Source organism: Somniosus microcephalus, chromosome 4 (assembly GCF_052327205.1).
Source record: "Somniosus microcephalus isolate GS21.2 chromosome 4, FLI_Smic_1.0, whole genome shotgun sequence".
NCBI classification, from domain to species: Eukaryota; Metazoa; Chordata; class Chondrichthyes; order Squaliformes; family Somniosidae; genus Somniosus; species Somniosus microcephalus.
In genome coordinates this window covers 9,955,558-9,976,182 of record NC_140990.1, presented here as the reverse complement: position 1 = coordinate 9,976,182, position 20,625 = coordinate 9,955,558, and the positions used below count along the sequence as shown (strand labels likewise).

Sequence of the window (20,625 nt, the reverse complement as noted above, 5' to 3'; positions counted from 1 at the left end):
CAGGGAGTTTCCACCTGGCTCTCAGGTTTGGATTCCCCTTTATTCTCTCCCCTCCTCTGATCTCAATCGGATCTGGGGGAAAACTCACTTTCCCTCACTGCGGCTCTTAACCAACATCGACTTTACAAAGAAAGCCCCGCGCAGCAGCCTGGAGCTCAGGGGCCCAGCGCGCATGCACGGGGAGGATGATTGACAGGGGCCCAGGGTGTGTGCTGAGCATGCGCGGTGCGGGCCGGGCGCCTGTGGAGCGGGGCCATGGGGCGCATGCACGGGGTCAGCCACAACCCAGCGCGGCGGCTGGAGCACTTTCTGGAGCACGGGGTCTTGTGGGGATTGCAGCCGCCATTACTGTTGATCCTTTCAACCAACCTGTGCAGCAACTGGGGCCCGAAAATCAGCTTCACCGCCCCTGGGCTGGGAAAGGGGGACATGAGGCAACATTCTCCCTCTTACCCCCTTTCTAAACTCCTTTTACAGGGTTTTAGAAGTGGAACATTTACAGACAGGAAGCTCAGACCAAACATCACATCAAGATTGACAGAGTCACTGGATTCATCAGGACCTGAATATCATCGGCCTTTGCACATGGAAGGAAAGAGCAGCGATCGCAGTGCAGAAAAAGCGCACGCGTGTTCCATGTGTGGACGTACATTCAGCCGATTGCCCGACCTGGAGGGCCCCAAGGGCAGGCACACTGGAGAGAAACGGTATGAATGTGAGGACTGTGGGAAGGGGTTCGCCCAGCTGACTAGCCACGAGCGCAGTCACAGTGGGAACCGATTGCATAAATGCGAGGACTGCGGGAAGGGATACCTTCACCCGTATGCACTGGAAGCTCATCGGCGAACTCACACTGGGGAGAGGCCGTTCACCTGCCCCGTGTGTGGGAAGGGATTCGCTTGGTCATCCAATCTGCTGAGACACCAGCGAGCTCACACCGGGGAGAGGCCATTCACCTGCTCCGTGTGTGGGAAGGGATTCGCTCAATCCTCCCACCTGCGGACCCACCAGAGAGTTCACACCGGGAAGTCACTGTTCACCTGCCCAGTGTGTGGGGAGGGATTCGCTCAGTCCTCCAACCTGCGGACACACCAGCGAGTTCACACCGGGGAGAGGCCGTTCACCTGCTCCGTGTGCGCGAAGGGATTCGCTCATTCATTCAGCTTGCGGACCCACCAGCGAGTTCACACCGGGAAGACGCCGTTCACCTGCCCCATGTGTGGGAAGGGATTTGCTCAGTCCTCCCACCTGCGGAGACACCAGCGAGTTCACACCGGGAAGAGGCCGTTCACCTGCCCAGTGTGTGGGAAGGGATTCGCTCAGTCCTCCCACATGCGGAGACACCAGCGAGTTCACACCAAGGAGAGACCGTTCACCTGCCCCGTGTGTGGGAACCAACCTGCAGATGCACCAGCGAGTTCACACCAGGGAGAGGCCGTTCACCTGCCCCGTGTGTAGGAAGGACTTCACATGTTTGTCCAACCTGCTGGGACACCAGCGAGTTCATTCTGATGAGAGACCCTTTAAATGTTCAGACTGTGGGAAGAGCTTTAAATGCTCCCAGTACCTGATGAAGCACCAGTGGCTGCACACTGGAGAGAGACCATACGGCTGCTCTCACTGTCACAAGAGGTTTGTGAACTCTGCGGGCCTGCTGACGCATCAGCGAGTTCACACTGGGGCGAGGCCGTTCACCTGCTACGTGTGTGGGAAAGGATTCACTCGGTCCACCCTCCTGCTGATACACCAGCCTGTTCACACCGGCGCGAGGCCGTTCACCTGCTGTGTGTGTGGTAAGGGATTCGCTTGGTCATCCAATCTGCTGAGACACCAGCGGGTTCACACTGGGGGAGGCCATTCACCTGCTCCATGTGTGGGAAGAGATTCGCTCAGTCCACCGTCCTGCTGAGACACGAGCAAGTTCACACCGGGGAGAGGACGTTCACCTGCTCCGTGTGTGGGATGCGATTCGCTCGGTCCACCCTCCTGCTGATACACCAGCGAGTTCACACTGGAGAGAGTAAGTTCACCTGCTCCGTGTGTGGGATGCGATTCGCTCAGTCCACCCTCCTGCTGATACACCAGCGATTTCAAACTGGGGAGGGTCGTTCACCTGCTCCGTGTGTGGGATGGGATTCGCTCGGTCCACCCTCCTGCTGATACACCAGCGAGTTCACACCGGGGAGAGGCTGTTCAGCTGCTCCGTGTGTGGGAAGGGATTAGCTCGGTCCACCCTCCTGCGAAGAAACCAGCGAGTTCACACTGGGGAAAGACCGTTCACCTGGTCCGTGTGTGGGAAGGGATTTGCTCAGTCCACCCTCCTGCTGATACACCAGTGAGTTCACATCGGGGAGAGACCGTTCACCGACTCCATAGGCGGCACGGGATTGACTCAGTTCTCCAGCCAACTGAAACAGCAGTCACTTTGAAGTAGAGAGAGGCCATTCACCTGCTCCCAGTGAAGGAAGGGATAAACTCAGTTGTCCAGCCTGCTCGGACACCAGCGAGTTCACACCGGACAGTCGCCGTTCACTGAGCGTCCTGCAGTGGGGAAAGAGTTAAACTGACATCGCTGGCAGTTTCACTGAATGGTGTAACAAAGACAATAATCTAATAGGCCTTTTGCAGTAGTAAGCTTTTTCTAAGTTGCTGAACTGACAGTTGAGACAACCTAGCTGGACATGGAACCATGAAGAGGCCAAGAGGATGTAAGTTCTGTTCTGGCAGGAAAGTAAAACAATGAAAGAGGCCTAGAGAGGCAGGAAAGGAGGACAATGAGTCAGAAGTACAATGTTGACGAGACCCATTTGGCATAAATAAAGGTCATACCTGCAACAACAGCTTGGGGGATAACGGCCAATAATAAAGGCGGTACTTTAATGTAACGCAGCATAGGCAACCAATCAGTGAAGATGCATGTGGGCTGTGGTGTATGTGCCTTTAAGAGCCCCTGTGTACTGTAATGCCGGTAATGACCACTCGGGCTATATAAGCCTGTATAGTGTTTTGTATCTTTTAGTTCACCTCCAGACTTTGTTCAGTAAACACCTGTGAAACCTACTCCTGCCTTCCGTGTCTCTATTAACACATGGATACAACAGTGGCGACGAAGTGGAAACGGATTTACCTGCAATTCGGCAGCACCTCAAGAAGATGGATTCCTCAGACGAAAGTCAAAGAAAAGCAAGAAAAAAAAAACGGGGAAAAAAACTGTGGTTTCACCAGCTAGCCGAGCTGGTGGCAGGTACTGCAATAATCCTTCCTGGGCGGCGGGCTGGGGCTCCATCGGCTGGCTCTGCAGCGGGGCCGAGCAGCGAAGGTGGAGGCAAACACAGACAGGGGGGGAGCACTCGGGAGACGGCCGGCGCTGCAAAGCAGGTCGGCGTTCGGAGAAGCAGAGGGAGGGAAAAGTCCCAGAGAGTCCGGCGGGAACGAGTCTCCACCTGTAAATAAAAACCGTGGAAAACAGCGTTGTCAGCAGCAGCAGTGGCGGAAAAGCGTGGGAAGCGCCATTTTTTCTGCAGGAAAGGAAGGAAAGTGCGGGAGGCGCCATTTTTTTTTCAAGATGCCTAAGGCTGGCAATATTAATGCTTTCGATAACGATATAGAGAATTGGACCACATATGTGGAAAGAGTGGAGAAATATTGCACAGCGAATGAAATAAAAGATGATAAGGCATCGGTACTTCTAAATCTAATGGGCGCAAGGACATACGGGCTGTTATGAAACTTAATCACTCCAGCCAAACCAATGGACAAGAATTTTAAGGAGATTGTTGATACCCTACACTGCCAATTCGGGACAGGACTGGCAGATTCTCTATGAGACAAAGTCGTCTGCGGTCTCCTAAGTGAAGGAACACAAAAAAAGCTACTTTCTGAGAAAGATTTTGACACTGGACAAGGCTTTCAGTGTGGCTGTATCATATGAAGCAGCAGCAAGAGGAGCTGCAAAGATACAGCAAAAGCCACAGCACTTCAGCACCCATGAAATGACACGGGGTTTTGAGAGATGTTATCGCTGCGGCAGATCCACCCATGACCAGAGGGACTGCTGGTTCAAGGACAAAGCATGCAGGCAATGCGGAAAGATGGGACACATTACATGTGTATGCCGATCTGGAAACAAAAAATCCACTGACAGAAAAAAAATCAATAAGAAAAAATACAGAAAGGTACAAATTATGACGGACAGTAGCTCCAAAGACCAGAAGAGCAATAGCGACTCCGGAAACAAGAGACTAAGCTCTCTCAAATTACATAATGTAATTGCCAAAGAAGATTACCAGACCATTTGGGTTACCCTCACGATAGCGGGGTCCCCAGTTAAAATGGAGCTAGATACAGGATCAGCCCTAACCGTCATAAGTCGACGGGATTACGAGCGCCTATTTCCGCATATACCTTTGAAAGACACATCCATTATCTTGAAAACATATACGGGGCAGAAAGTATACCCAAAAGGGAAAATAAAGGTGCCTGTTGTATACAACGGCAAGGAAATACAGAAGTTGTATTTATACGTTCTGCAAGATGGTGGCCCACCGCTGTTGGGACGTGAATGGATCAGGAAGATACGTTTGGACTGGCACTCCATTCAGGCACTGACGGTGACCAGTAAGAAAAAAAATGATGATGACATCATACCTGAACGATTAAAAGACATCTTGGCCAACGCCAAAGAAGTGTTCCAACAGGAACTAGGAACCTTGAAAGGCGTCACCGCCTCAATAAAGGTGGAAGATGCGGCAATTCCCAAGTTTTTTAAGGCAAGGCCGGTGCCATACGCAATTCATCCAGCAGTCGAGGCAGAGCTGGAGAATTTGGAAAAGACAGGCGTGTTATCCAAGATAGATTGGAGCAAGTGGGCAACACCCATCGTCCCGGTCATGAAGAAAACGTTAAATAATGATAAATCTGAAGAACAGAGAAAAATTCGCATCTGTGGGGACTTCAAGGTGACTGTAAACCCAGTCCTTCACATGGTACAGTATCCTCTTCCGAGGATAGAAGATATTTTTGCCTCACTATCCGGAGGGAAACGTTTCACAAAAATTGACTTGGCACAGGTATATCTACAGATGGAGGTTGAGGAGGCCTCTAAAAAGTATCTCACAATAAACACACACAAAGGCCTGTACCAGTACAATCGACTGGTTTTCGGAATAGCATCAGCTCCAGCTATCTGGCAAAGAGCTATGGAACAAGTCCTGCAAGGGATTCCTGGGACTCAATGCTACCTAGACGACATCCTTGTAACAGGAGAAAACGACAATGAACACCTTGCCAATTTGGAGAAGGTGCTCACTAGGCTGAGAGAACGGGGCCTATGAGCAAACCGCCCCAAGTGTGAATTTTTCCAGAAAGAAATATCATATTGTGGGCACATAATTAACGAAGAAGGGTTGCATAAGTCCCCTGAGAAAATTGAAGCGGTCATAAAAGCACCAGCACCTGAAAATGTCTCACAATTAAGGTCGTTCCTGGGATTGATAAATTACTACCATAAATTTTTACCGAACTTGTCAACTGTTCTGCACCCTCTTAACGAACTGCTACAAACGTGAGTAATTTGGGAATGGAGCGAGGACTGTAAACGTGCCTTCCATAAATGTAAAGGCTTGATCACGTCCAAGGAAGTTTTGGCTCATTACAACCCATCACTGCCAATCAGACTGGCGTGCGATGCATCCCCTTACGGCGTAGGAGCGATATTATTACATAGATTCCCTGATGGCTCAGAACGGCCGATAGCTTTTGCGTCACGCTCATTGAACTCAGCTGAGTGTAACTATGCCCAGATCGACAGGGAAGCACTCAGCCTGGTATGGGGAGTGAAGAAATTCAACCATTACCTACACGGACAAAAATTTACCTTGTTGACTGACCATCAACCCCTCGTCTCCATATTCAACCCTAAAAAGGGCGTTCCCATTATGATAGCACAAAGGCTACAGAGGTGGTCCCTTTTCCTAGGGGCACACCAATATGACATAGCATTTCCATGCTGTTTTGATCCTTTGTATTCTGATGGTTTATCGCGTCTACCGTTGCCAACGGTAGAAGAGGCACCTAGAGTGGACCCAGTGGAAATGTTCCACTCTACCATAGTAGAATGTCTACCAGTAACAAATTCTGCCATTGAAAAGGAAACGAGAAATGACCCGACTCTCTCACGAGTCTACGATTTAACGGTGAAGGGATGGCCAGCACATGGTGAACCACTGTTGCCAGCATTCTCGCAAAGAAGGGAACAGCTGTCAGTGTGCCGAGGAACCTTGATGTGTGGATCCAGAGTGGTGATTCCACCCAAACTCCAGGATAAAGTGCTAAAGGAGCTTCACGAGGGGCATCTGGGTGGAGTGAAAATGAAGAACTTAGCCAGAGCGTTTGTGTGGTGGCCAGGTATCGATGGAGACATCGAAGAAATGACCAAGGGCTGTCTAGGATGCCAGAAGGTCCAAAACGCCCCACCACAAGCTCCTCTACATCCATGGGAGTGGCCCTCATCTCCATGGCAAAGGGTACACATCGACTTTGCTGGTCCATTTATGGACTCAATGTTCTTAATCGCAGTTGATGCACACTCCAAGTGGCCGGAGGTAATAAAGATGTCCTCCACCACCACGGAAAAAACCATCACAGTATTAAGGACCATATTTGCCAGGAATGGGCTGCCTGAACAGATCTGTTCTGATAATGGACCACAATTTGTGTCCGAAGAATTCAGGAAGTTCTTAAAAAAACAATGGGGTTAAGCACTACGCGTCCGCCCCATACCATCCCGCCACCAATGGATTGGCTGAAAGGCTTGTCCAGACCTTCAAGAAGGCCATAAAAGCCATGGGTAATGAAGACATAAATCTACAGCATAAGGTAGATAACTTCTTGTTTGCATACAGGAATTCAACACATATGGTTACAAACCAGACTCCCGCCATGATGTTTTTCAATAGAAGACTAAGATGCCGGCTGGATTTGATCAAGCCAATCATCAGAAGGGACGTAGAGAACCGGCAATTTCAAGGCATGAATGAAAGGCCAACTAGAACCTTCCAGATAGGTCAACAAGTTTTGGCCCGGGACTACCGTACCGAGAAATGGCAGCCTGGAACTATTTGCACACGACTAGGACCACTGATGTATACCGTGGACATTGGAGAAAGCATAATAAGGCACCATGCTGACCAGATCATAGAGTCATCCGAAAAGGGACAACCTACACCACAACTCTATACACCTGATGATGAAGCAGAGATACCCATAGTATCTACCTCCGATCCAGTGATGCCAGAACCAGATGAACCCGACACTGGCATTCCAGCCGAATCAACCTTGCCAAAAGAACCTACTACACCACCGAAAACTACTACACCACCGAGGCGTTATCCGGACCGAGTCAGGAAGCCTCCAGAGAGACTGACTTATAATTGATTAACTGCAGCAATATGTATATTATTGTTCTTGTAAACATGTTAAATAACAATTACTTAAAATGTTATGTACTGGTTGTCTAAAAGGGGAGGAATTGTGGTGTATGTGCCTTTAAGGGCCCCTGTGTACTGTAATGCCGGTAATGGCCACTCGGGCTATATAAGCCTGTATAGTGTTTTGTATCTTTTAGTTCACCTCCAGACTTTGTTCAGTAAACACCTGTGAAACCTACTCCTGCCTTCCGTGTCTCTATTAACACACGGATACAACACGGACCAAGGTCCAATCAGGTGGCAGGAATGACACGTGTATTTAATGTATAAAAATGTCGTGTTTGCTGTACCAATTTGGAGAAGTCTGGCTAAGACAGAGCAGACTGTTTCCCCACCGGTGTAATAAAGACAACTTGACTATTGACCTAAAACCTTGTGTCGAGTGTTGGTTTAAAATACTCCACAACAGTCCAACCTATTTAGAGAGCTGCGAGTTACCACTGAGACCCTGTAAAATGTTCTGACTGTGGGAAGAGATTTAAAAGCTCGCAGGAACACTATCGCACTGAGGAGAGACCATTCGGCAGGGCTTCAGGAGGAGGTGAATGGACAGGTCCGAGCAATCCCATTTCCTGACTGCTACATCGAGTGTACAGCCCAGAGAGGGGCCATTCAGCAGGGCTTCAGGAGGAGGTGAATGGACAGGTCCGAACAATCCCGTTTCCTGACTGCTACATCGAGTGTACAGCACAGAGAGGGGCCATTCGGCCCAACAGGTCCATGCTGATGTTTATGCTCCACATGAGCCGACTTCATCAAACCCCAGCAGCATATCCTGCTCTTGTTGCCACTGTATTTATGTGGATGGTCCAGTTAAGTTTCTGGTCAATGGTCACCCCCAGGATGGTGGGGGATTCGGTGATGCTATTGCCCTTGAATGTCAAGCAGAGGTGGTTAGACTCTCCCAGAACATGGTCCTGATCACTCTCGGTTCTGAGTGGTGCTCCCCAGAATAAGGTTGTATCACTTTGTTATCGGGTGAAACAGTCATGTCTGAATGTCAATAAAGATAATTTATATCAGTTCTAGAGTCTCACGTAGTTCTTCCATGGCAGGTACAGCACGGGTTAGATACAGAGTAAAGCTCCCTCTGCACTGTCCCATCAAACACTCCCAGGGCAGGTACAGCACGGGTTAGATACAGAGTAAAGCTCCCTCTACACTGTCCCATCAATCACTCCCAGGGCAGGTACAGCACGGGTTAGATACAGAGTAAAGCTCCCTCTACACTTTCCCATCAAACACTCCCAGGGCAGGTACAGCACGGGTTAGATACAGAGTGTCAGTCGTGGCTCAGGCAGCAGCACTCTCGCCTCTGAGTCAGAAGATTGTGGGTTGAAGTCCCACTCCAGAGACTCGAGTCTAAAACTCTGTGCTGCCCCTCCAGTGCAGAGTAAAGTTCCCTCTGCACTGCTCCACTAACATGCCTGAGTCCCAAACTCAGAAGAGCGCCCTCTGCTGCATTCCACTTGTCTCAGCAGCAGGAGAAGCAGGCGGCGGAAGTCCCACCCCTCGGACACCCCGATTGGTTGGAGGACCTGCCGCCAAGCTCCGTCCGCTCTCTCCCTATTGGTCGGAGCTCCCGTCAGTCACCGCCGTGGAGTTGATGACATGCCCCAGTCCGGCTCCCTGCAGAAGACAAGGGGCTGTGGCCACTCAATCTGCTCCACTCGGTGCCGGGAGGGTGCTGGGACAGTCCGGTTTGTATTTTCTTTTTCTTTATCTCCCCGCCCGCGCTTCTCTCCGCTATATATAAAAAAACCCTGATAAAACTCACTCTTTGCCGGAGATTCACGCTCTCAGGCGGGGTGTGTGCTGAGCCTGCGCGGTGCGGGCCGGGTGCCTGTGGAGTAGAAGAGGGCGGGGCCATGGGGCGCATGCGCAGTGTCAGCCACAACTCAGCGCGGCGGCCGGAGCGCTTTCTGGAGCGCGGGGGCTTGTGGGGATTGCAGCCGCCATTACTGTTGATCCTTTCAACCAACCTGTGCAGCAGCTGGGGCCTGAAAATCAGCTTCACTGCCCCTGTGCTGGGAAAGGGCGACATGAGACAACATTCTCCCTCTTACCCCCTTTCTAAACTCCTTTTATAGGGTTTTAGAAGTGGAGCATTTACAGACAGGAAGCTCAAACCAAACATCAACTCAAAATCTGACAGAGTCGCTCGATTCATCACGACCTGAATATCATCGGCCTTTGCACATGGAAGGAGAGAGCAGCGATCACAGCACGGACAAACCGCACATGTGTTTCATGTGTGGACTTGGATTCAGCCGATCGCCTGCCCTGGCAAGACACGTGCACCATCACACGGGGGAGAAACCGGGTAAAGGTGGGGACTGCGGAAAGGGATTCAGTTCCCTGTCTGCATCGGAAGTTCATCGGCACAGTCACTCTGGGGACAGTGCGTCCCGCCTGCTCCGTGTGTGGAAAGGGATTTGTCTATCCATCCCACCTGCTGAGAAACCAGCTTGTTCACACTGACAAGAAATCATATAACTTCTTACTGTTCGCAGAGTTTTAAAAACTCCAGGGCTTTGAAGGAACACCAGCTTATTTACACTGATGAGAGGCCGTTTATGTGTTCTGACTTTGGGAAGAGCTTTAAAAGCTCTCGGAATCTGATGACTCACCAGCGAGTTCACACTGGGGAGAGGCCGTTCACCTGCTCTGTGTGTGGGAAGGGATTCACTAAGACATCCATCCTGCGAACATACCAGCGAGTTCACACTGATGAGAGACTGTTTAAATGTTCTGACTGGGAAAAGGTTTAAAAGCTCCGGGAATTTGACGACACACCAGCTTGTTCACACTGGGGAGCAGCTGTTCACCTGCTCCGTATGTTGGCAGGGATTCACTCGGTCCTCGAGACAGCTGGAACACCAACAAGTTCACAGTGAGGAGAGGCCATTCTCCTGCTCCGTGTGTGGGAAGAGATTCACTCAGTCCTCGACGCTGATCGAACACCAGCGAGTTCACACTGGGGAGAGGCCGTTCACCTGCTCTGTGTGTGGGTTGCGATTCACCTGCTCATCCAACCTGCTGAAACACCAAAGAGTTCACACAATTGAAAGGCCTTTCACCTGCTCCGTGTGTTGGAAGGGATTCACTTGGACATCCAACCTGATGATACAGCAGCGAGTTCACACTGGGGAGAAGCCGTTCTCCTGCTGTGTGTGTGGGAAGCAATTAGAAACATAGAAATGTAGAAGATAGGAGCAGAAGTAGGCCATTCGGCCCCTCGAGCCTGCTCCGCCATTCAATGAGATCATGGCTGATCATCCAAACTCAGTACCCCGGTCCCTGCTTTCTCCCCATATCCCTTGATCCCTTTAGCCTTAAGAAATATATCCAACTCCTTCTTGAATATATTTAATGAATTGGCCTCCACTGCCTTCTGAGATGCATGGCGGCCCTCGACTGCACCGCATGGGCGGTGCGGATATGCGAGCCCGTCACTATGTCAGGAGAGCTGATATTACACACACAACACACAGTGGTGGACCTACTAAACACAGGCAAAATGAAGGCTGTATCAGACAGGAGGGCGGCTTGGGAAGCAGTATTGATACCCAAGGACAGAGCAGTCCAGATTATAAGGGAAGATAGCATTCCCTCTGCGGGGTTGACTCTATCAGAGGGTGAGGCACTCGAGTATCAGTTAGTATTCAAAGAAGAGGTCAGAGGAACCGTATCAGAATCGCCCCTTGAAAATCCCGAAAACACCTTTTATGTAGACGGATCTCACCGATATATAAATGGGGAGCCACCCACTGGTTGGGCAGTAGTATCCGAGAACGGAGAAACAGTCGCAAAGGGAGGGCTTGAAGGAGGGACCTCAGCGCAGGTAGCAGAATTAGTGGCTCTCACGGAAGTATTGAAATTGGCAAAAGGAAAACACAGTAAATATATACACGGATAGTAGATATGCATTTGGGGTAGTGCATGATTATATGATAGCGTGGAATAGGAGAGGATATGTAACCTCCGGAGGAGGACAAATACAGCATGAGGAGGTAGTGAGAGACCTAGTATAAGCGGTAAAGGGAGCAGAAGAGGTAGCAGTGATTAAAATAAAGGAAATATGTTAGCTGATCAGGCAGCAAGAGCAGCAGTGGACACAGAGATGCCTACGCCAATAGCAGTAGGTAGAATAACAGCAGAGGGAAGAAATACTGCCAAGTGATCATAGACCAGTTTACAAGGTGGGTGGAAGCATTCCCTACCAGAGACTGTAGTGCTCAGACTGTGGCCCGAATATTTGCATACGACGTGATACCGAGATGAGGGGTCCCGTTGCAAATAGATTCAGATCAAGGTACCCACTTTACAGGAAAGGTAATGAAAGAAGCTTGTAAGGTACTGGGAGTAAGGCAGAAGTTCCATATCCTCTATCATCCGCAAAGCTCAGGCATGGTAGAGCGAATGAACAGAACCCTGAAAATAGCCTTAAGTAAGGCCATAGCCAAAACCGGACAGGGATGGGTGGATGTCCTTCCGTGTATCCTGATGAGGCTGAGAGCCACCCCAAACAGGGTGACCGGACTGACACCATATGAACTCATGACTGGACGAGCAATGTGTCTGCCGGAAGGAGTAGCATCTGGTAGCGAGGGACGAGGACCCTTAAAAGATAACATTAGGAAATACGTACAAACATTGGATAATCAATTGAAAGAGCTCAAACAAGAAGTTAAAGAACAACAATCACAGAATCACAGAAACCCCACAGTGCAGATAGAGGCCAATTCGGCCCATCGAGCCTGCACTGACACATATCCCACCCGATCCCCGTAACCCCTACACCAACACATATCCCACCCTATCCTTGTAACCCCACGTATTTAATCCCCCTAACACTAAGGGTCAATTTATCATAGCCAATCAACTGAACCCGCACATCTTTGGACTGTGGGAGGAAACCGGAGCACCCGGAGAAAACCCACGCAAACACGGGGAGAATGTGCAAACTCCACACAGACAGTCGCCCAAGGCTGGATTCGAACCCAGGAACCAGATAAAAATACACAAAAGCATGGGGCCTCCGAGCCCCTACCCAAGGTGGGCGAGCAGGTATTTGTTAAAATATTGCCAGAGAGATCGAGATTCTCACCTAGATGGACTGGACCATTAGAGGTTATCATGACCAGCGATACATGTGCATATATATGAGGGGAAAGGGTAGATGTAAACATTGGACCCAATTAAAACAATAAAGCAATAACCCACCTGATCTTAAATCCCACAGGATCAATGGAATAAACACCGGAGATAAACTAGCCTCTGGTGACGACCAGGCTTCTGCTTAATTTACAGGGAAACTTCAGCATAAAGGTGGGATTACTGCTGCGACATGAAATAAGCAAAGGGACATCCCACATTACACGACAAGTACATGATGAGAAAGCACCATGTTTTAACTGAACAATCACATTCGGAGTCTCATCCACGGCTCCCAATACACAGAAAGAAGAGGCAAGCGAACCGAGGATGCTACAATGTCCAGATATGAAACCTGGACCCATGAATGGGCTAGTATTATTTACTGAGGGAGAACAATTGTATGATAACGTGAGACACGAAATTGTACCGGTACAATGAACTTAACCATGTTACAGTGGCCAGGATATTGTGAAAGATTCACTAAAACTAGAGAGTTGTATGCATATATGATGAAGAATGTAATTAACCAAGCTGCTGATGCGACAGGGGCTACTAGTTTCAGGGGACATGCTGCATTCCACCAAAGAATTAAGAGAGGCTTAGGAAACGATGTACTCACGGGGATAAATATAGGGACATCGTTCATTAATGGCCTAGATATACAAGGATTCCAGAGTAGTGTGGAACAATTACAAAGGGTAATGCAACAGATCTAAGAGAAAGAAACGGGTCTGACTCAAAAAGGATCGATGTTGGGAGGACATACAATAAGGAAATTACTCGAGGGAATCAAGGTTATAGAGGACCATGCTAGCATTATCAACAAACTAAACCATAGAGATGAGGAACAGGCAAAAGATGATGTCGGGAGAGGCTTGTGTCATGCCTATGGCCAATGGACCACCGGACAGTTAAAATACAATCTGGCACAGATACAATGAGGCGAGGTACCAGACTGGGTTAACAGCACACAGCTCTATGGCCTGAGCCAGAATCCAGGCCCTCTGAGTGCTTGTACCCCCAAAGGGATGACCAGAGTATATCCAGTGATACAAAAATGCAAAGCAGAAGTGACAGCAATGATAGGCATGGTACTCATACCAGTGGTGGGACTAGATATGACCCCATACCCACAGTACCAGGTAACAAACATAGGCATAGTGAGGGGGGAGACATCCCTCCAATACTATCCAATTGATACCTATGCCATCGGGAAGAATGGTACTATGAGAGGAGTTTCCCTAAACAGATGCCATGGGAAAGGTACGCTTACGATATGCCCACATCCGGTAGGAGAAGGCCCCAAGGATGAGTGCGGCGATAATAAGACAGAGGGGTGCATGTTGGAATTATCGCCATCACACCCGCTCGGGATATAGAGGCAGAGGGGAGTATTGTATAGCCACCACAGAGAGTGAGTACCAATATAGTAACCATGTATGTGTAATCCCGATGCCTAACTTTTGCTTTACGCCAAAGATCCCTGTGACAATTGGACACACCAGATTACATAGATACATAGAGATAGGAACAGGAGTAGGCCATTCGGCCCTTCGAGCCTGCTCCGCCATTCAATGAGATCATGGCTGATCTTCGTCTGAGATCATAGCTGATCTTACCAGTTCAGTACCCCGTCCCCGCCTTTTCTCCGTAACCCTTAATCCCCTTAGCCTTCAGAAATATATCCAATTCTCTCTTGAAAATATTTATTGAATTAGCCTTCACAGCCCTCTGTGGCAGGGAATTCCACAGGCTCACCACTCTTTGAGTGAAGAAATTCTTCCTCATCTCTGTTTTAAATGATTTGCCCGCTATTTTTAGACTGTGGCCCCTGGTTCTGTGCTCCCCGGCCATTGGAAACATTCTCTCTGAATTCAGCCTGTCCAGGCCTGCCATAATTTTATATGTTTCGATGAGATCCCCTCTCAATCTTCTAAACTCCAGTGAGTACAAGCCCAAACTATTTAATCTCTCTTCGTAGGTCATTCCCGCCATTCCAGGTATCAGCCTGGTGAATCGCCGTTGCACTCTTTCCATGACAAGAACATCCTTCCGCAGATGGGGCGACCAAAACTGTACACAATACTCCAGATGCGGTCTCACCAGCACCTTGTACAGCTGTAGTAAGGTATCCCTATTCCTATACTCGAACCCCCTTGATATGAAGGCCAACATACCATTTGCCTTCTTAATCGCCTGTTGCACCTGCATGCTCTCCTTCAGTGACTGGTGCACAAGAACACCCAGGTCCCTCTGCACTTCCCCATCTCCCAATCTATTGCCATTTAGATAATAATCTACCCTCCTGTTTTTACCCCCAAAGTGGATAACCTCGCATTTATCCACATTATAGTGCATCTGCCACGTATCCGCCCATTCCCCCAACCTGTCCAAATCACACTGTAGCCTCCTGACATCCTCATCAGAGCCCACCCCTCCTCCTAGTTTAGTGTCGTCAGCGAATTTGGAAATATTGCATCCAATTCCCTGATCCAGATCATTTATATATATTGTGAACAGCTGGGGTCCCAGGACAGATCCTTGCGGCACCCCGCTGGTCACTGCCTGCCACTCCGAAAACGAGCCGTTTATTCCAACTCTCTGTTTTCTATCCGCCAGCCAGTTCTCTATCCACGTTAATACTTTGCCCCCAATCCCATGAGCCTTAATTTTGCATGATAATCTTTTGTGTGGAACCTTATCGAAGGCTTTCTGGAAGTCAAGGTACACCACATCCACTGGCTCTCCCCCATCTATTCTACCAGTTACCTCCTCAAAAAATTCCAGCAGATTAGTCAAACACGATTTACCCTTTGTAAATCCATGTTGACTCTGTCCGATCCTTTCCCCATTTGTCAAGTGCTCCGCTATTTTATCCTTAATAATGGACTCTAGCATTTTGCCCACAACCGATGTAAGGCTTACTGGTCTATAATTCCCTGCTTTCTCTCTACCCCCCTTTTTAAATATTGGGGTAACATTAGCTACCCTCCAATCCACGGGTACTGTTCCCGAGTCAATGGAGTTCCGGAAGATGATCCTTAGAGCATCTGCTATCTCCAGGGCCACCTCCTTAAGTACCCTAGGATGTAGTTTATCAGGCCCTGGGGATTTGTCGGCCTTCAGTCCCCTCAACTTACCCAACACCATATCCCTAGAGATACTAATTTCTGTCAGCTCCTCCCTCTCATTAGTCCCTATGTTTGCCGATATTCCTGGGAGGTTATTTGTGTCCTCCTTTGTGAATACAGAACCAAAGTATGAGTTTAATTGGTCTGCCATTTCCTTATTCTCCATTATATATTCTCCCGAATCGGACTGCAAGGGACCGACTTGGGATTTTACCAGTCTTTTCCTCCTGATATACCGATAAAAGCTTTTGCAGTCTGTCTTTATGTTTGCTGCAAGTTTACTTTCGTATTCTATTTTCCCCTTCCTGATTAATCCCTTTGTCCTCTTTTGCTGTATCCTGTACTGCCCCCAATCTTCCGGTCTGGTGCTTTTTTTTGCCAGTTGATATGCCCTTTTTTTTGATTTTATGCTGTCCCTAATTTCCCTCGTTATCCACGGTTGAGTCACCTTTTTAGGTTTATTTTTATGCCAAACCGGTATAAACATGTTCTGGAATTCTTCCATTCTATCTTTGAATGCTTGCCATTGTCTATCCACTGTCAATCCCCCCAGAAACACCACCCAATCAATCTTACCCAATTCCCGTCTCATACCCTCGTAATTCCCTTTATTTAAGTTCTGGACCTTAGTCTCTGATTCAATTTCCTCACTCTCCATCTCGACTGAGAGCTCGATCATATTATGATCGCTCTGACCCAAGGGGCCTCGTACAAGAAGATTGCTGATAAGTCCCTTCTCATTGCACAATACCCAGTCTAAAATGGCCTGATCTCGAGTCGGCACCTCGACATATTGGTCCAGATAACCGTCCCGAAAACATTCCAGGAATTCCTCCTCCTCAGAATTTTTACTAATTTGGGTAGTCCAATCAATATGTAAATTAAAGTCACCCATGATGACAGCTGTGCTCTTATCGCACGCTTCTCTAATTTCCCTTTTTATGCCTTCCCTCACCTCCATATTACTATTTGGAGGCCTATATATCACACCCACTAACGTTTTCCTCCCCTTGCTATTTCTCATTTCTACCCATACAGATTCCGTTTCATCCGAGTTAATATCCTTCCTTTCCATTGCATTAATCCCCTCCTTTACCAGCAATGCTACCCCACCTCCCCTACCTTTTTGCCGATCCTTCCTAAATATTGTATATCCCTGGATGTTAAGTTCCCAGCCTTGCCCACCCTGCAGCCACGTTTCTGTAATCCCAATCAAATCATACTTGTTTACCTCTATTTCCACAACTAATTCATCCACCTTGTTCCTAATGCTTCTAGCATTAAGATACAAAGCCTTCAGGCTTGCTTTTTTCACACTCTCATTATGAATTAGTTTGGCCCTTTGTGTTTCTCTCCTTTGCTTATTGCTTCTCACCTTTCTACCATCTATTTCTGACTTCATATGACTTCCCTCTTTTCCACTACCTAGGTTCCCATCCCCCTGCCAAATTAGTTTAAATCCTCCCGAACCGCCCTAGAAAATATTACCCCGAGGACATCGGCTCCCTCACAGTTCAGGTGTAGACCGTCCCCTTGGTACAGGTCACTCCTCCCCAAGAACTGGTTCCAATGCCTCAGGAATTTAAATCCCTCTCCCTTGCACCACTGCTCAAGCCACGTATTTAGCTTATCTATCTTACTCTCTCTAAACTTATTAGCTCGTGGCACTGGTAGCAATCCAGAGATTACTACCTTTGAGGTCCTACTTTTCAATTTAGCTCCTAACTCCCTAAATTCAGCTTGTAGGACCTCCTCCCTCTTTTTACCTACATCGTTGGTACCTACATGTACCACGACAACTGGCTGATCCCCCTCCCCCTTCAGAATGCTCTGCACCCGCTCCGAGACATCCTTGACCCTTGCACCAGGGAGGCAACATACCATCTTGGAGTCTCGGTCTCGGCCACAGAAACTCCTATCTATCCCCCTTACAATTGAATCCCCTATCACTATAGCCCTATCCCTCTTTATTCCGCCCTTCTGTGCAGCAGAGCCAGTCATGGTGCCCTGAACCTGGCTGCTGGTGCCTTCCCCTGATAAGTCATCTCCCCCAACAGTACCCAAAACGGTAAACCTGTTTTGGAGGGAGATGACCGCAGGCGACTCCTGCACTACCTTCCTGCCTTTACCCTGCCTTTTGGTCACCCATTTACTGTCTGAGCTAGCCTTTACCTGCGGTGTGACCAACTCACTGAATGTGCTATCCACAAGATCCTCAGCATCGCGTATGCTCCAGAGTGAGTCCATTCGCAGCTCCAGCGCCGCCATGCGGTCCGCTAGGAGCTGCAGCTGGACACACTTCCTGCACACATAGTTGTCAGGGACAGTGTCCCTGATTTCCCACATGGCACAGGAGGAGCATGGCACGGGTCCGAGCTGCCCTTCCATGACTTAACCCTTGCAATACCCTTTTATTTACTACGATTTAGCTTAATTATTGAATTCTACTTAGAATAAGTTTGTGAAAGTACTCACCAACCAGTCACCTACCTGTTTTCTGGTGTTGTATTTTCACTGCCGCCTCCTGTCCTGGAACCTTTTCCACCTAGGTTAGGCTCCTGAAATAAAATAAATTGAACCTACCTTTTCAACTTCCCCTAACCCCTAAAAGGTTAGAGGAGGTGGAAGGGTGGGAGACACTACACTGTAGTGTTTCGGGTTTAGCAACAGCTCCACCTATATAAGAGTTACTGGCCTCCTGCTCTCCTGATTGCACCAGCTGTGAAAGAAAAAGCCCGCGAAAGGTGAGATTGGTGTATGTACACTCAAGGGAGGTGAAACTAAACGTGCCAGATAATTTAAGAGATGAATTGGTCAATTATGAAGATCCCGTGGGGGCTCCGATACCCCACCTGCAGGAGGATCTGCTAGAGATAAAAGAGGGCTTAAGCAAAATGGTGAAACAATGCGTAATGTTACAAGGGGACCTTAGGGAACTAGGAAGGGACATAGAGGTAGAATTACAGGAGGTCCCATGGTATGAGAAGCAGTGGGATTGGGGGATGAATGTCAACATCCACCCCTGGATCCACATTACCTCTCACATACTAGTTGTAGTACAGTTGGTTTTGGCGATAGGAATGGGAATAGCAGCATGCGCCGCCTGTAAAAAACGTAGAAAGGAAAAAAGAGGGCAATGGAAGAAATGTACATGACATTGATAAAGTAGTAATATGTGCTGTCCAGTGGTAATTATTGCAGAATTCTCCTGGGCAGATTCCCATCGAGCAGACGGAATATTACTATGAACAAGAGAAGGCTGGGAGAAAGACCTGTTTAATGGATGTATAGTACTAATAACATCAATGTTTTAACCTATGTAACTGGGTGGATAATATGTCGATGGGAAGGATGTAGGGGGTGTCATAAATCTCATCGAGAAACTACCTATGAAATAGCACTGGACGGCCAGCTGGTGGCGCCGTCCAAGGAGTATAAATACTCAGGCGTGGGCCCAGCTTTCCAGGGACATTTTGTAAAGACAAGGAACTAGTGAAGTACAACTAGACCTCCATGTTCTGAACCAAGTTGATTAAAGCCTTGCTTGATGCTCAAACCAAGTGCGGAGTGAGTTTTATTACATCAGGGGGCCGAGAAATCAGGATAATATGATTATATAAACAAGGTGACCCAATGGGGTGGATTTGATCACCACCCCAGCAGGACACCATAATAGGAGAAAGAATCGGGTTGGTCAATGATTAAAAGGGATTAATAAGGACCAAAAGGGGGGGACTGAAAGAGTTAAAAGGGCTAAAATAAGGGAATTGAGGAACCGAGCATATATCCAACCATATCAGGAGTTGTTGTGTACATGTCCCAGAGGGAGGTATAGTGAAATGTGGTCAAATGGTCAAACTGTCAGTTGCTACTTGAATAATGTGCACAAACCGTTAGTTACTAATTGAGGAATGTGGTAAAGATAACATATGGGGTCACAGGACTATGTAAACGGTCAAAATGTGCACACGGGTCACAAGAATTTGCACCTGAAATCAACTGTATGATGTAAGCCACGACTTAGAACAAAAAACTGTATATAAGGCAGGGGATCTTAGCGATCGGAGAGCATTCGTCCCAGGATGAATGCCTCCCCTGCCGACTTGTAAAATAAAGTTGATTTACTGAACAAACCTCCGGACTCCGTGTGATTGATTGGGAATAAGGCGGAGGTCGACCCTTTATATCAGAGGGTCTGTCTCGGGGAGAAGAAGCTCTTCTGGTTACCCTTACAGAGAGAGAACCTGTTGGGGAATTGAAGACTCACCACTATACTATCAAGGACATGGTAAAGGAAGTAGCTATTCAGTGCTTGATACAAAGACTGAAACACACACACACATACAGACGCACACAGATACACAGACAGATTCACATACAGACACACGCATACACAGAGAGACAGACACACACATAGACAGACACATATATTCACAATCAGACGCACAAACAGACACAAAGAGTGACTAAGATATACAGAGAGACAGACTGTCGGTAATTTGTCTGATTTTTGTTGTATTTCTGCCGTAGATTTCATCAAATCTTGCCGATCAATCCAAAAGTCGAGTTGTTACAATCCGTGGAATTTTAATTCTTGTAACTCCCGATTAATCCTACTGGGAGTTTGTTGTATTTTGAAAGGCTGCCCAGTTAACATCGCAATGGCCCATCGCTCTACACCAGAAGGGCACCCAGAATCCAGCCTCCAAACAGATCCTAAAAGTGAAATTGTTTTCTGTTCTACTTTTTCGAGGAGGATTTTTAGGAGCTGCCCAAAATTTTAAAATTCGAGATGTTAAAAGCCGCCTTCCCCATCGGGGAATTGAACTCCGGTCTCCCACGTGACA

At 48.2% G+C, this 20,625-nt stretch overlaps 1 pseudogene; it reads left to right on the top strand.

The window, feature by feature from the left end:
* Positions 1-483: 483 nt before the first annotated feature.
* Positions 484-20,369, top strand: LOC147118269 (uncharacterized; annotated as a pseudogene).
* Positions 20,370-20,625: the final 256 nt, after the last annotated feature.